Source organism: Cavia porcellus, unplaced genomic scaffold (assembly GCF_034190915.1).
Source record: "Cavia porcellus strain 051 isolate PalLab524CR breed Dunkin Hartley unplaced genomic scaffold, mCavPor4.1 scaffold_5, whole genome shotgun sequence".
In the NCBI taxonomy this organism is placed as follows: Eukaryota; Metazoa; Chordata; class Mammalia; order Rodentia; family Caviidae; genus Cavia; species Cavia porcellus.
Genome location: NW_026947488.1, coordinates 112,316,190 through 112,328,333, shown reverse-complemented (window position 1 = coordinate 112,328,333; position 12,144 = coordinate 112,316,190). Strand labels below are relative to the sequence as shown.

The 12,144-nt window shown below is 40.0% G+C and overlaps 1 long non-coding RNA gene across 4 annotated transcripts in view; it reads left to right on the top strand.

Moving 5' to 3' along the window:
• Positions 1 to 792: 792 nt before the first annotated feature.
• Positions 793 to 12,144, top strand: part of LOC134476169 (uncharacterized) — a 106,590-nt gene continuing 95,238 nt past the window's right edge. Inside the window, exons 1-3 of one of the 4 annotated variants that reach the window (XR_010047740.1) lie at positions 793 to 1,061; positions 1,476 to 1,633; positions 4,253 to 4,353. This is a non-coding gene — a long non-coding RNA (uncharacterized LOC134476169). The other 3 variants (XR_010047741.1, XR_010047742.1, XR_010047739.1) reach the window with 3 other exon arrangements.

Genomic DNA, 12,144 nt, shown 5'->3' with positions numbered 1-12,144 from the left:
TGTCAGTTGGAGAACAGTCAGGGAGAAGGTGGAGGGGAACCTCATCCAGCGCATTGCTGGACTGACAGGTGGGCAGAAAGGCCAAGCAACACTGCACTTTTTAATGTCCCTTTGAAACATTGCCTCATCACCTAGTAGGAGACTGCACCTAAGGACCCCTCTTCCTAACTGAAGAGAAGAAAGGGCTGCTGCCTTGCTGCCCAAGTGAAGGGGAGGTCGGGTCCAACTACGAAGGTGCAGCCACCTTAAAATGAAGGCTGGATTTGACCCAGAGGAAGATTACAAGTGAGGTCATCAGCGAAGCTGAAATCTCAGGTTTCCCAATACATGGACCAAAATCTGAGATGGTGGAATGTCAGTGAATGTGAAGAGTGCCCTGCAATTCTCTTAAACCAATGAAGAAAATTTGTGGAATTTCTTAAAAATACTCAGAACAGAGAACACCAAGTTCAAAGTCAAAGATACTTATTCCAGAAAAAACAAAAACAAAAAACAAAACTAATGAATGTAAAAGAATCTTACTGGAGCTCAAATAAAACCACGTGGAAAGAACTAAAATTATTTTAGAGTCAATGATAGAGCTGAAACTCCTGTTTAAAAGAAACAATGTTGACAATTTAGATTTCAAAAAGGACAGAATATATCCAAGGCATTGCAAAGTAAAATGTAAAAGTTATCTTTTTTCCTTTAGAGACAAGTTGCTTCCTCAGGCTAGGGCATGCATAGCTTCCTCCCATATCCTGAGTTCAGATAAACAAATAAAATATGCAGATACTAGCATCAGAAAGCCAGGGGCCCAGTTTCCTTTGCACAAAAGCAAGAGAACAAAGAACAGAGGAGGGCTAACCCTGCGGAATCTGGTGTGGAGACCTGCATTACCCTCCTGCATTTCCCTCCTCTCTGCTCCTCACTGTGAAAGAGCCTGGCCAGCTCCATGCTGAGAAGATGATGCCACAGAGGCAGCTTTGGGCAAATCTTTCCCTTTTTCTCCAAACTCATGGCCTCCTCTAATTTCATCAACCTTAAGCAGAGAAACCTAAGCCTATGGACCTAAGAGTGTAGTAAGTTTGGGGAGCATGAAGGGACACAGGCCCCGCCTTTTGAGAGGCATGCATGCTGGGAACAGGGATGTAGTGCTGGCAGCTATTGCTGGGCTACTTTCCTAATTAATTAATTAATTAGTTATTGGTACTGGGAATGAAGTCGGGCCTTGGGCTTTCCAGGCAGGCTGTGTGGTGCTGAGCTACATCTCTGGCCCAGGGTTACTTTCTTTTTTCGGGACAGTGGACCAAACTCACAGCCTCATGCTTGCCAGGCAGGTGCTCATGTCCCTGAGCTGTATCCCTGGACACCATGGGTCACTGTTTTTTTTTTTTTTTTGTTATTTTGTTAGCAAGGCCTGAACTCAAGACCGTTTTTAACTAGGAATGACTTTTTTAACTAGGAATTTTCCTCCTTTCCTATTCACGGCATAGGCAGCCTAAAAAGATTCCCCCTTTTGCTGTGAAAAGGAAAAAGGCTGCTGGGGAGCTGGGGAGGGGGAGATTTGTGCCTGTTTTCCTGCTGGGAAGTTCTCCCCAGAATCCACTGGCCCCACGGCTTGGATTTACTCCAAGGTCATTCCTGCAGCAAGGTAAGGACCTTCACTGTTGGGGGATTGTGGGATGTAATACATTTTGAGACATCAGGTGGTCATCAGGGCCATTTGTGTGAGGAGGGTGCAATTCTTGGTGGTCCCTTGGAACTGTTGCTGTCATTTGGGGACACTAATTGGCTTGAGAAGAGATTCAGAGGTTAAAATTATTTGTCTAGCAGTTATTTTGGATTGCAGTATTCATTTGTGCTGGCTTTGCTCTGGTATGCTTTTATTTGCTTTTGTTTCTTTTCTCTTTCTCTTCCTGTAACTACCTTTAGCCTAGAATGGGCAGCAGGCTTTGGTGCCCATTAGAATTCTGTAAGCCACTTGGGCTCAGTTCTTTTAGGGCTTCCTTGTGAGTGTGTGAATCAGCAGTAAAATATGTCCACGAAGCAGATTGTGTATGAGGACTGTGAGTGGAGCCCGGCAGGACTGGAGGGGATGCAGCCCTGAAGCTACAGGATGTGGCCCCTTTCCTGCTCTGTCCCAAAGCTGTGGGCTCAGGGAGGACATGCACTTTCCATAAATGTGGTTAGGAATCCCCAAGGAAAGCCCCTGTTCTCACTGAGAATAAAACACACAACACTCCCAAAAGTAAAGGTGACTATCAGCCCTCCCCTCACATGTCATTTTCATCAGAGATCAGTCCCAATATTGATTGGGGAGCTACAGTGAAGCAATATAGAGCTCAATGTTCTTTTATCACTTGGAGGTGAACAAACTTAGATGGAAAGATTTCAGGAACACAGAGCACTGAAGGTGCCTGTCAGGAGCTCTGTCACAAAGTGCTCAGAACTAAAAGTGCCATGTTGCATCTCTCTAAATATTTGTAGTTACCCATGACGTGAAGAAGGTCATTTGGTTGTGATACATTGTAGCATGTTAGCAGAAGGCACCCTCTGATTTCATGGAACTGCCCTCAAAACGGTTCTCTGAGCCTGGGGGTTTAGTGCAGCAGTGTAGCTGCCTGCTTGGCAAAAAAGAAGTTGTGAGTACAAAAAAAAGATTCTCGGAAATCACTTTGTCCAACATGATATCCACACCAGCTTTCTTTGCATTTGTCTGTGTTAGGATGGTGGCAAGCAAGAGCAGTGGGGCTCCTGAAGGCCGAGGCTCTTTGACTAATGTCAGGCAGTTTCCTGGGGCTTCACTCCACCTGGTTTCTGTAACAGTCCTTGACTCAATGTAAAGCAACTGTGCTTGAAAACATTTGTAAAACATGTTCCCTAAAACTTGGTTTTTGTATGCTGCTTCCTCCTTTCCTTAACCACCACAGCAAACACCTGTGAGTACGGAAGTTTTCCTTTTGCATTTTTCCTGGTGGGCAGCATTGTTCCTAATCAGGCATCTTTTCCCATATTACAGCGAGTTAGCAACAGAGCTGATGTGAGACATAAATTTCTGACCAGGTGTATCTAATTTAGCGCAAAAAATAATGTATTAAAACCTAGGGCAGGGGCTGGGGATTTAGCTCAGCGGCATAAGCGCCTGCCTTGCAAGCAGGCAGTGGTGAGTTCGATCCCTGGTACCGATAGAAAGGAAAAAGACCAAAAAACAAAACAAAACAAAACAAAACAAAAAACCCCCAAAACACCTAGGGCAAGAACTTTGAAATTGACTAAGAACTATCTTAGTTATGGCATTATCTTAACATGGTATGAAAGTCACCGGTTTTGTTGAATTGTTACTTTGCATGTTTGTATGGTCATACATTGTCAAGAGCCATGTTTCTCTGGGTTAATAAGAAACACTCTGCTCAAAAATTTATACTCTTAGATTGTAAAATAAACATTGTTTTCACCTTATATTCAAGATTGGTTAGATTCTGCTGAGTATCTAAAATATTACAGTGGTGTCAGTAAATTATAATCTTAGTAAATTGTGTGCTTTATTCTAAGTGGGAATTCACAGTAGTTTAAAAATCATCTTAATTACATTTCTAGAAGAACTAAAGCTTGCTTCACAATAATATTGGCTTTCTTTCATTAACCTGGTCCTGTGTTTCTTAGTTCAAGTCTATGGCATAGAATAAATTTGCATTATGGTTTCCCACTGGTTTTATGTCTGTTTATGGCATAAAACAGAGATTAAAATCTGTAATGGCCATTGCAACCATTGCTTGTCAAGATTCTAACAACTTAAGATGTTAACTACTAAATAGAAAAGATTATACATGACAGCAGACTATAAGAATCACTCTTTCTAAATCTGATATTGTTCAAATTTAACACAACTAGAGCTGTGACTATGTGTCACAGCCACTGCAATGCAGCGTGTATTCTAATTAATCATACGTATGAAAGTTTCCTGGCCACCATGCTGCATAGCTATCTATGATTAATTGACAGTGTCTTAAAAATGCATTCAGAGATAAGGGGGACAATTAGCAAGAATCAAAGAGTTACCTGTATGCCAGACCTACCAAAGTAAGGAGAGCTGCTGAGGTTTTGAAGGGTAACCCTGATGCAGGACTGATTAAAAGCCCCAGGCTCTGCTAACTTGTAAGTTAGTGTGGTTAAAAATCTCCGGAGCTTGGCTTTCATTGATAATTCACATCATGAAGTTTAGTTAATTGGGGGCGGTTCAAGCGCTGACTTCCCTTGTCTTGTGCTCCAGGTGGCTTTAAAGGACTCAAAGCAGAGGCCCCGCTCTGGACAGCAGGCAGGTGGTGTGACACCTGAGGCCTCAGGACACAGGCTGAAATCAGAAAGGGAACTGTAAGTGGCACCGGAAATTAAAATTTTAAATGTTTCACTTTGTTTCCTTTAGTGAGAAGTGGCTTCCTGAGGCTTAGGGCATAAACAGCTCCCCAACATCTCCTCAGTTCAGATGATTAAAAAATATGCAGATACTGACATCAAAGTGGCTGGAGCTCAGTTTCCTTTCTAGAAAAACTGGACAATGAGCTGAAGATGGCTGACAGCGATCCACTGCGTGAGGAGATTTGAATGTCTCTGCCTGCTCCTCTACTCTCTATTCCTTACTGTAAAACCCTTGCCCACCTCTACACAGTGCATCATGATTTCATGCAAACAGTTTCCTCAGCCTCAGAGCTAGCTTTGAATGAAGGCTTTTTCCTTTTTATCTATATACATGGCCCACTTTAATTTGAGGCTAGTTAAATTTAATTTAATTTGGGGCTGCTGACAAGTAGGCCATGGGTCAGTAGGTACTGGGATGACGAAGGACTCAGCCACCCACTACCTGCTGAGCAGCTTGGGGTATAAATGGTGAAGAATCTGTCCATCATCACTGTTTCAAAGGCAAACAGACTGAAATTTCACAGGTATCTTGAAGAGAGAATCACCTTGACCATGAATGTTTAAGAGAAAAATGAAAATCAAAATGGATTGGAATAATAGCTAAATTTGAAGAGTTTATTAAAAATTTTATAGAATTCTTCATCCAGTTTCCAGATTTCCCTGTTTATGTTAAGATACCATAAAATTGACATACTATGCAAATAGCAGAATTATTTCATTTATTGCAGTAGGATCAATTGCTTTGAAGTGATGCACGTGATGAAAATCATCTGTGATCCCAGTATCTGGAAGGCTGAAGCAGGAGGATCCTAAGTATGAACCCTGCCTCAGTGATTCAGCAAGGTCAAAAAAACCCTCTGCCTCCTGGGGATTTAGCTCAGTGACACAAACACTTGCCTGGCAAGTGTGAGGTCATGAGTCATGGGTACATTTCCTATTACAAAAAAAAAAAAAAAGAAAAAAAAAAAGAAAAAAACCCTCAAAATTTCCCTCTGTCTCCTCTCTCTGTCACTAGCATTGGAACGAAGGGCCTTTACATTCAGCTACATCTTCAGTTGTTTTCTACTTTTGTTTCTAATTTTGAGATTTCATCTTCCTAAATTTCCCAGGCGGGGATCATACGTCCAATCCTCCTGCTGCAGATTTCCAGATCCTGGGATCGTAGGTGTTTTCCATCACATGCATTTTTTCAAAGAAGTTCACTTGACTTCAGTCAGTGAAATAATTCTGCTGCTTAAATAAGAAACCTAAGCACACCTGTAGGACACAGAATAGAAGTTCATTTAGCCTAATAGGTCTATGGTACAAAGTAAATTTTACTTTTCCATTGTTACAGCTTAGACAGAGATTTCACTGCCTGTAGTAAGTGTCATTTCACTTATTCTGGAGCTGTATTTTTTTTTTTTTTTGGAGCTGTATTTTTAAAGTTTGCTTTGTTCCTCATGGGTATGTCTTAGATACAAAAAGTTACAATTGATATTTTACAAAGTCATCAAAAATAAGTTTAATTATATCCTTCAAATAATTAATAACCACTTACTGATATTATTAGAGATCATATTTTATAGACAAATAGTAGAAATGATTCATTTTTGTGTACTTCCTGATAAAGAATTATAATGACAATAGATAAAATAATGAAAAACACCATATTGACATGGTGCCAATAAAGCAGGATTAGTGGTAAATGTTCTAGAAAGTAGGTCTCCTGAATGTCATTCATGCCATTATAAAGCAAGTTACTTTCTGTTTAATGTTTCTATGGAGATTCAGTATGAAGAATACATTAAAAGCCAGCATTCTTGGTGTGGTGAATCTGGAGATGATTGTAAAATGATTTTAGCATTTGAATTTCTACTGCTTGTAATACTTCATCGACTGAATGCTCAGAAGCCTGGAAAATCTTTTCCAGGACAATCAGCTTCAGTTTAGCTTTATCGTATGGCAATTTTGTTAAATTTATTTTCTTTAAGTCAAGAAAATTAAAAAACAATTGCTTTGCTACAACACTTAAATTTTTAAAAACATTTATAGTTTTAGTAATGCTTTTAGCTATTTTAAATTATTGTGCTATGGTAGGACAAGTGGACATCCTAAATTCAGCCCAGCATGCACCAAGGAGCACGGTACTTCCTTTTGCCTAAGCTCTCCCTTGGCTCTCGCAACCACTGCTGCAGGGCATGGGGCTAATAGTAGTTCAGCCCCTGTGCATCATGAGAAAGGATCGCCAATTGTATGCTCAGCAGCTCCATTTGTTTAATATGTAAGAGGTTGCGCTCAGGGCTCAGCTATGCAAATGAATGTGTAGCACACACCAAGTGACAGAAAAGCAGCAACAGAACAATAGTGTGCTGATAATTTAGGGTTTTAGTATTTATAGGCTGGACACCTGCTTAGGGCCTCCCCGAATCTTGAGATGTGCTTGCCAGCTGGTGTTTCAGGCCTCCAGTGAGGGGGGAGTAGGGTAATGCTGACCAGAAGGTCAGGCTAGCAGGTCTAACACTGAATGTGCGCTCACCTCAGGCATCTGCATCTCCTAAGCTTCCTTATTCTACTTTTTATCTCTCTTAGGATAATGGAGTCGGGAATAGCCACAGGGGATAGTGTAGAATGCCAGGGTGAGAGGGGGTGACCCATCCCCTCCTTTTCTAACTGAGCTACAATGGCCTGACCCAGTGGTTAAAGAGTCCTTGTGTTCATGCTTTCTTTCACGTTGCATATGTGGTTGTTCATCTCTGAATCTGTGCTGAGATTGCTCCTCACAATCAGTCCTAAATGTCTGAAAACATCACAGCATCATATGATTCCCATCTGGTAATGCCTCCATGGAGGATGCTTTTGTAACATAGCTCTTCCTAGAACATGACTTGAGGGATAAAGAGTGACACACTCGTGAATATTCATTGCAAACAGTGTTAGCACCTTCCTATTGCTCCTGAAGAAGCCTGGAGAAGCCTAGGCAAAGTCCCCTCAGGCTCTGTAACCCAGGCAGGAGCACTTTTTTCCCCCCACCCATTTCTTAGCAATCTCAGAGCCAGGGTACTACTCAGATCCACCCAGTGTTTTTGAAGGGGACTGCTGTGGCCCCTGGGTGCTGTGCTGAGTTCTTGGGGTAAAACGTGCATGAGCACCACATGGCACATGTAAGACAAGTCCCATTCCTGGCTGCCAGACACGAGGGCAGTAGGATAAGCTCAGACCTCACTGTGTACTGGCTCCAGGCTGCCCTGCCTAAGACCTCCAGTTTCATCACAGGAAAATTGATGGAAGTCAATTTAATGCAGTAACTTTGAAAACCCAACAGGAATGTACAAGCTGTCTTGTAATTGCCTGCTTTCTCAGATAAATGAGACTTCCCTACTGGCTTCCAACTAATGAAATACCTTAAAAATAATATTCAAGATTGCCATGAAAAAACTGTGGTCTCTGAGGCATGGACAACGACTCAGACCCACATTATAGACTGAGTTCTGCTTTTAACTCACTGGCAACATTAGTAATAGAATCTCCAGGGCAGAGTCATGTGTAGCCAGAGAGGCTGTGCCCTGGCAAGTGGAGGGAAGGTCCCAGTGAGCCCAGAGTGGTAGGGATGTGGGAGATGAGTGTTAAGTCTCAAGGTGAAAAATCATGAATGAGCTGATGCTGTCAAGGAAACTTCACCTGATAGCATAGCTAGAGAAGTCAATCAACGTCCAGAGACAGTCAAGGTGCTACTTGAACATGAATCAACATGTACTGGACTTAGTGCAGCTTTCTGTGGCCTGACACAAACAGCATTTTCTGGCACACCTTGCGCAGGACAAAGGCACATGTAGCTGGTGGCTTCCCAGTGGTGGTAGCCACACTTTTGTCAGCAAATGCCTCTTACACAGTTTGGCGGAGTGACAACTGGAGGTGAACTTGTGACGTCCAGAAAAATTGCATCAGTGTGGTGCTGTGTGTGCAGGGGCCCTCCTGAGCACCGCCCACAACATACCCAGAAGAATAGAAGAGGAAGAGCTGGTTCTGTGACTTCTACTGGAGGAGCTGTCCTGCTGGCTTTCTGCTCTGAACCTGGTTCTTCTCATCATCTGAGGAGCTCAGGGCCTTATTATTGGAAATGGTTATGCTCATTTGGGGGAGATGCTTAATCTGCAGGGGAACCTGGTATGCTGTTGAATCTCCTGGAGAAGCTCACTGTACTGGCTTTCCTGACGTGAACTCTCTTCTCTCTCTCTCTTTTCTCCAAATACATTTTATTTCAAGAAGAAAAAGAAAAAAGAAGAACAAGGAAAAAAATTACGACAAAATTACAAAACACATTAATCAGGGGCAACAATGGTACCTATATTATGCATTTTAATCTCCTAATCATTCACCCAAAACACAAGACATTTGCACTCAATAGTCCAAACAATACAGGCACAAATCTTCCTCTTCAGTGAACTCACAGAAATGAATAGGATAAATTCTTAACTATTATTATAAACATAGACATAGACATAGACTTATGTTTCTTCTTTCAGCTTCTCACATTAATGAGAAAATATGATGTTTTTATCCATTCCTCAGTCGATGGACATTTATGTCATTTTCAAGATCTGGCTCCCTACAAAATCTGCTTCTAGGATCTTGGGTCACATATACCACTGGGGTTTGGTGTTTTTTATTTCTTTTGGTGAGATATCCAAAAGGTGAATGGCTGGGTCAAATGGGACCTGTAGTCCTACTTTTTCCAAGGTTTCTCCACACTGATTTCCCCCGAGGTTGCACAGTCTGCGTTCGCACGACAGTGGAGAAGGGCTCCTTTTTCCCGCAGCACTTCCAGCATTAGTTATTATTTGATTTCTAGATGGTAGGCATTCTTTCTGGGGAAAGGTGTAATTTCAGTGTTGTTTTAATTTGCATCTCTCAAAAAATCAGTGACACTGAGCATTTTTCAAATATTTATTTGCTGTTTATATCTCTTTGTCTGAGTATGTGTATTCATCTCAGATGCTCAGTCTTAGTTTTGGTCTTTAAATCTGGGAAGATTCATTTTTTTTGAGTGTTTATACATTGTCAATAATAACCCTCAATAATAATCTGAAATAGTGCTGGCAAACATTTTCTCACACACAGTAGGTTGCTCTGTGGGTGGTTTCTCTTATGTGCATGTTTTTCAATAGGATAAGATCTGGGTTGTTGATTCTTTGTGAAAGCTCCTGGCAGTCAGTGTTTTGTTTAGAAAGTGTTTGCCTGTACCAATGTCTTCAAGCATTTTACTTATTTTATCTTCTAGCAGATTTAATGTTTCTGTTTTAATATTAAAATCTTTGATACATTCTGATTTTAGCTTAGGGTATGCTGAAAGATTCCGGTCCAGTTTTAACCCTTGGCCTATATAAGCCTGTTTTTCCATGACTATTGATTAAAGAGGCTTTTTTCTAGGGAATGCATTTCATACCTTTGTCAAAGATAAGGTCACTTAGTGTGTCAGGAGCTGTTTTTGCATCTTCTAATATGTTCCATTGTTTCTTGCATCTGTTTTCGCTAGTGTTACGCTGTTTTTATCACAGTAATTTTGTAGTGTAATTTCAAGTCAGGGATTGTAATGCCCCCTGTCTTGTATTTGTTGTCCAGGATTGTCTTTGCTATTCTAGATTTCCTCTGGTTGCAGATGAATTTGAAGATTGTGTTCTCTAATTTTCTTTCTTTCTTTCTTTCTTTTTTTTTTTTTTTTTTTTTTTTTTTGCAGTTTTAGGATCGAACTCATGACCTCAGGCTTGCTAGGCAGGTGCTTACTCCACTGAGCTAAATCCTCAGCCCTTGTATTCTCTAATTTTGTGACACATGCTGTTGGAATTTTGAATGGAATTGGAGTGAATCTGTAAAACACTTTTGGAAGTTTGGCCATTTTCACTATATTGGCTCTTTCTATCAGAGAGCATGGGCTGTCTCTCTATTTTCCAACATCCTCCTCAATCTCCTTTTTCAGAGTACTGTAGTTTTCAATGTAGAGGCATTTTACTACTTTTGGTAGATTGATCCCTAGGTGTTTCATTTCTTTGGATACTACTGTGTGAAAGGTGCTGTTCCACTAATTTCTTTCAGTGAGTGTGTTATCCGAGCACAACAAGGCTATTAAGTTTTCAGTGTTAATATATATGGTTATTAAATCTAGAAGTCAGCTGTGCTATTATATATGGTTATTAAATCTAGAAGCCTTTTGTAGAGTCTTTGAAATATTCTATGCCGAATATCATATCATCTGTGAATGACGATAATTTAACTATTTCCTTTTCTATCTTTATTTCTTTTATTTTTTTTTCTTGTCTAATTGTTCTAAAATTTCCAGAGCTAGATTGAATAAGATTGGAGACAGTAGACATCCTAGTCTTGTTCCTAATTTTAGAGTGAAAAATTTCAAGTTTTATCCATTTAGTATGATGTTGACTACAGGTTTGTCATAGATGTCTTTTATCAGATTGAAATAATTTTCTGTAGTGCTTTTATCATGAACGGGGCTGGACTTTGAAAAATCTTTTTCTGTATCTATTGAAATGATCATATAATTTTTGTTCTTGGCTTTGTTTATATGCTGTATTATGTTTATGCATTTATTGTATAAATGCTTATGCATTATGCATAAATGCAGTATCTTATGAAGGATTTTTGCTTCAAAGTTCATTAATAAGACTGGTGTGCAATTCTATTTTTTTTGTCTTTTTCCTTTTTATCGGTACCAGGGATCGAACTCATGACTGCCTGCTTGCAAGGCAGGCGCTTATGCCACTGAGCTAAATCCCCAGCCCCTGCAATTCTATTTCTTAGTTGGATCCCTCTTTGGTTTTGGTATCAGGGTAATTTACTTCCAAGAACGAATTTGGAAGTATTGCTTCTTATTCAGCTTCATTACAACGTTGAGAAGTAAACGTTGGTGTTAGGTGTTCTCCAGATTTCTTATAGAATTCAGCAGTGAATCCTTGAAGGCCTGGGCTTTTCTTTGCTGATAGGTTTTCAATTTCATCTTTCATTTCATTTATTGATATTTAATTATTTAAGATTTTTATATCTTCTTAATTCAGCTTTGGTAATTCACGTGTATCCAGGAGTCTGTATTTCTTCTGTATTTTCCATCTTCTTAGAATACAGGTTTTCAAAGTAGGTATAGAAGAGTTCTTGAATTTCTGGAGGGTCTGCTGTGATGTCACCCTTTTAACTCATAGTTATGTGAATTTAAGTCTTTTGTTTCCTTTTTTTCTTAAGGTTTTCTAAGGGTTTGGCAATTTCACTTTCTTTGTATTTTTTTTTTTTTTTTTGGTTGCCAGGGTGATGATTTCTGTTCTGATGTTTATAATTTCTTTCCTTGTATGACCATTTGGATTAGCCTGCTCTTGTTTTTCTAGCAATTTTGAGGTTCAACATTAAGTTTTTCTATGTGCTTACTCTGTTTTCCTGATATAGATATTCTCTGCCATAAATTTCCATCTTAAGACTGCTTTCCTGATTTCCCACAAGATGCTATTATTGAATTGCAAAACTCTCGAATTTCATCTTTAATTTCACCTGTGACCCATTAATTGTTCATTAGGGTGCTATTTAATTTCCATGTGTTTATGAAATTCTGTGGTTTCCTGTGGCATGGATTTCTAGTTTCATTGCACTTTGTTTTGAGAGTATGCACAGCATAACTTCAATTTCTTTGCATTGACTTAAGGATATTCTATGAGCCAGTATTCAGTCTGTTTTGGAGAATGTCCCTTGTGTAGCTTTAGAAGAGCGTGT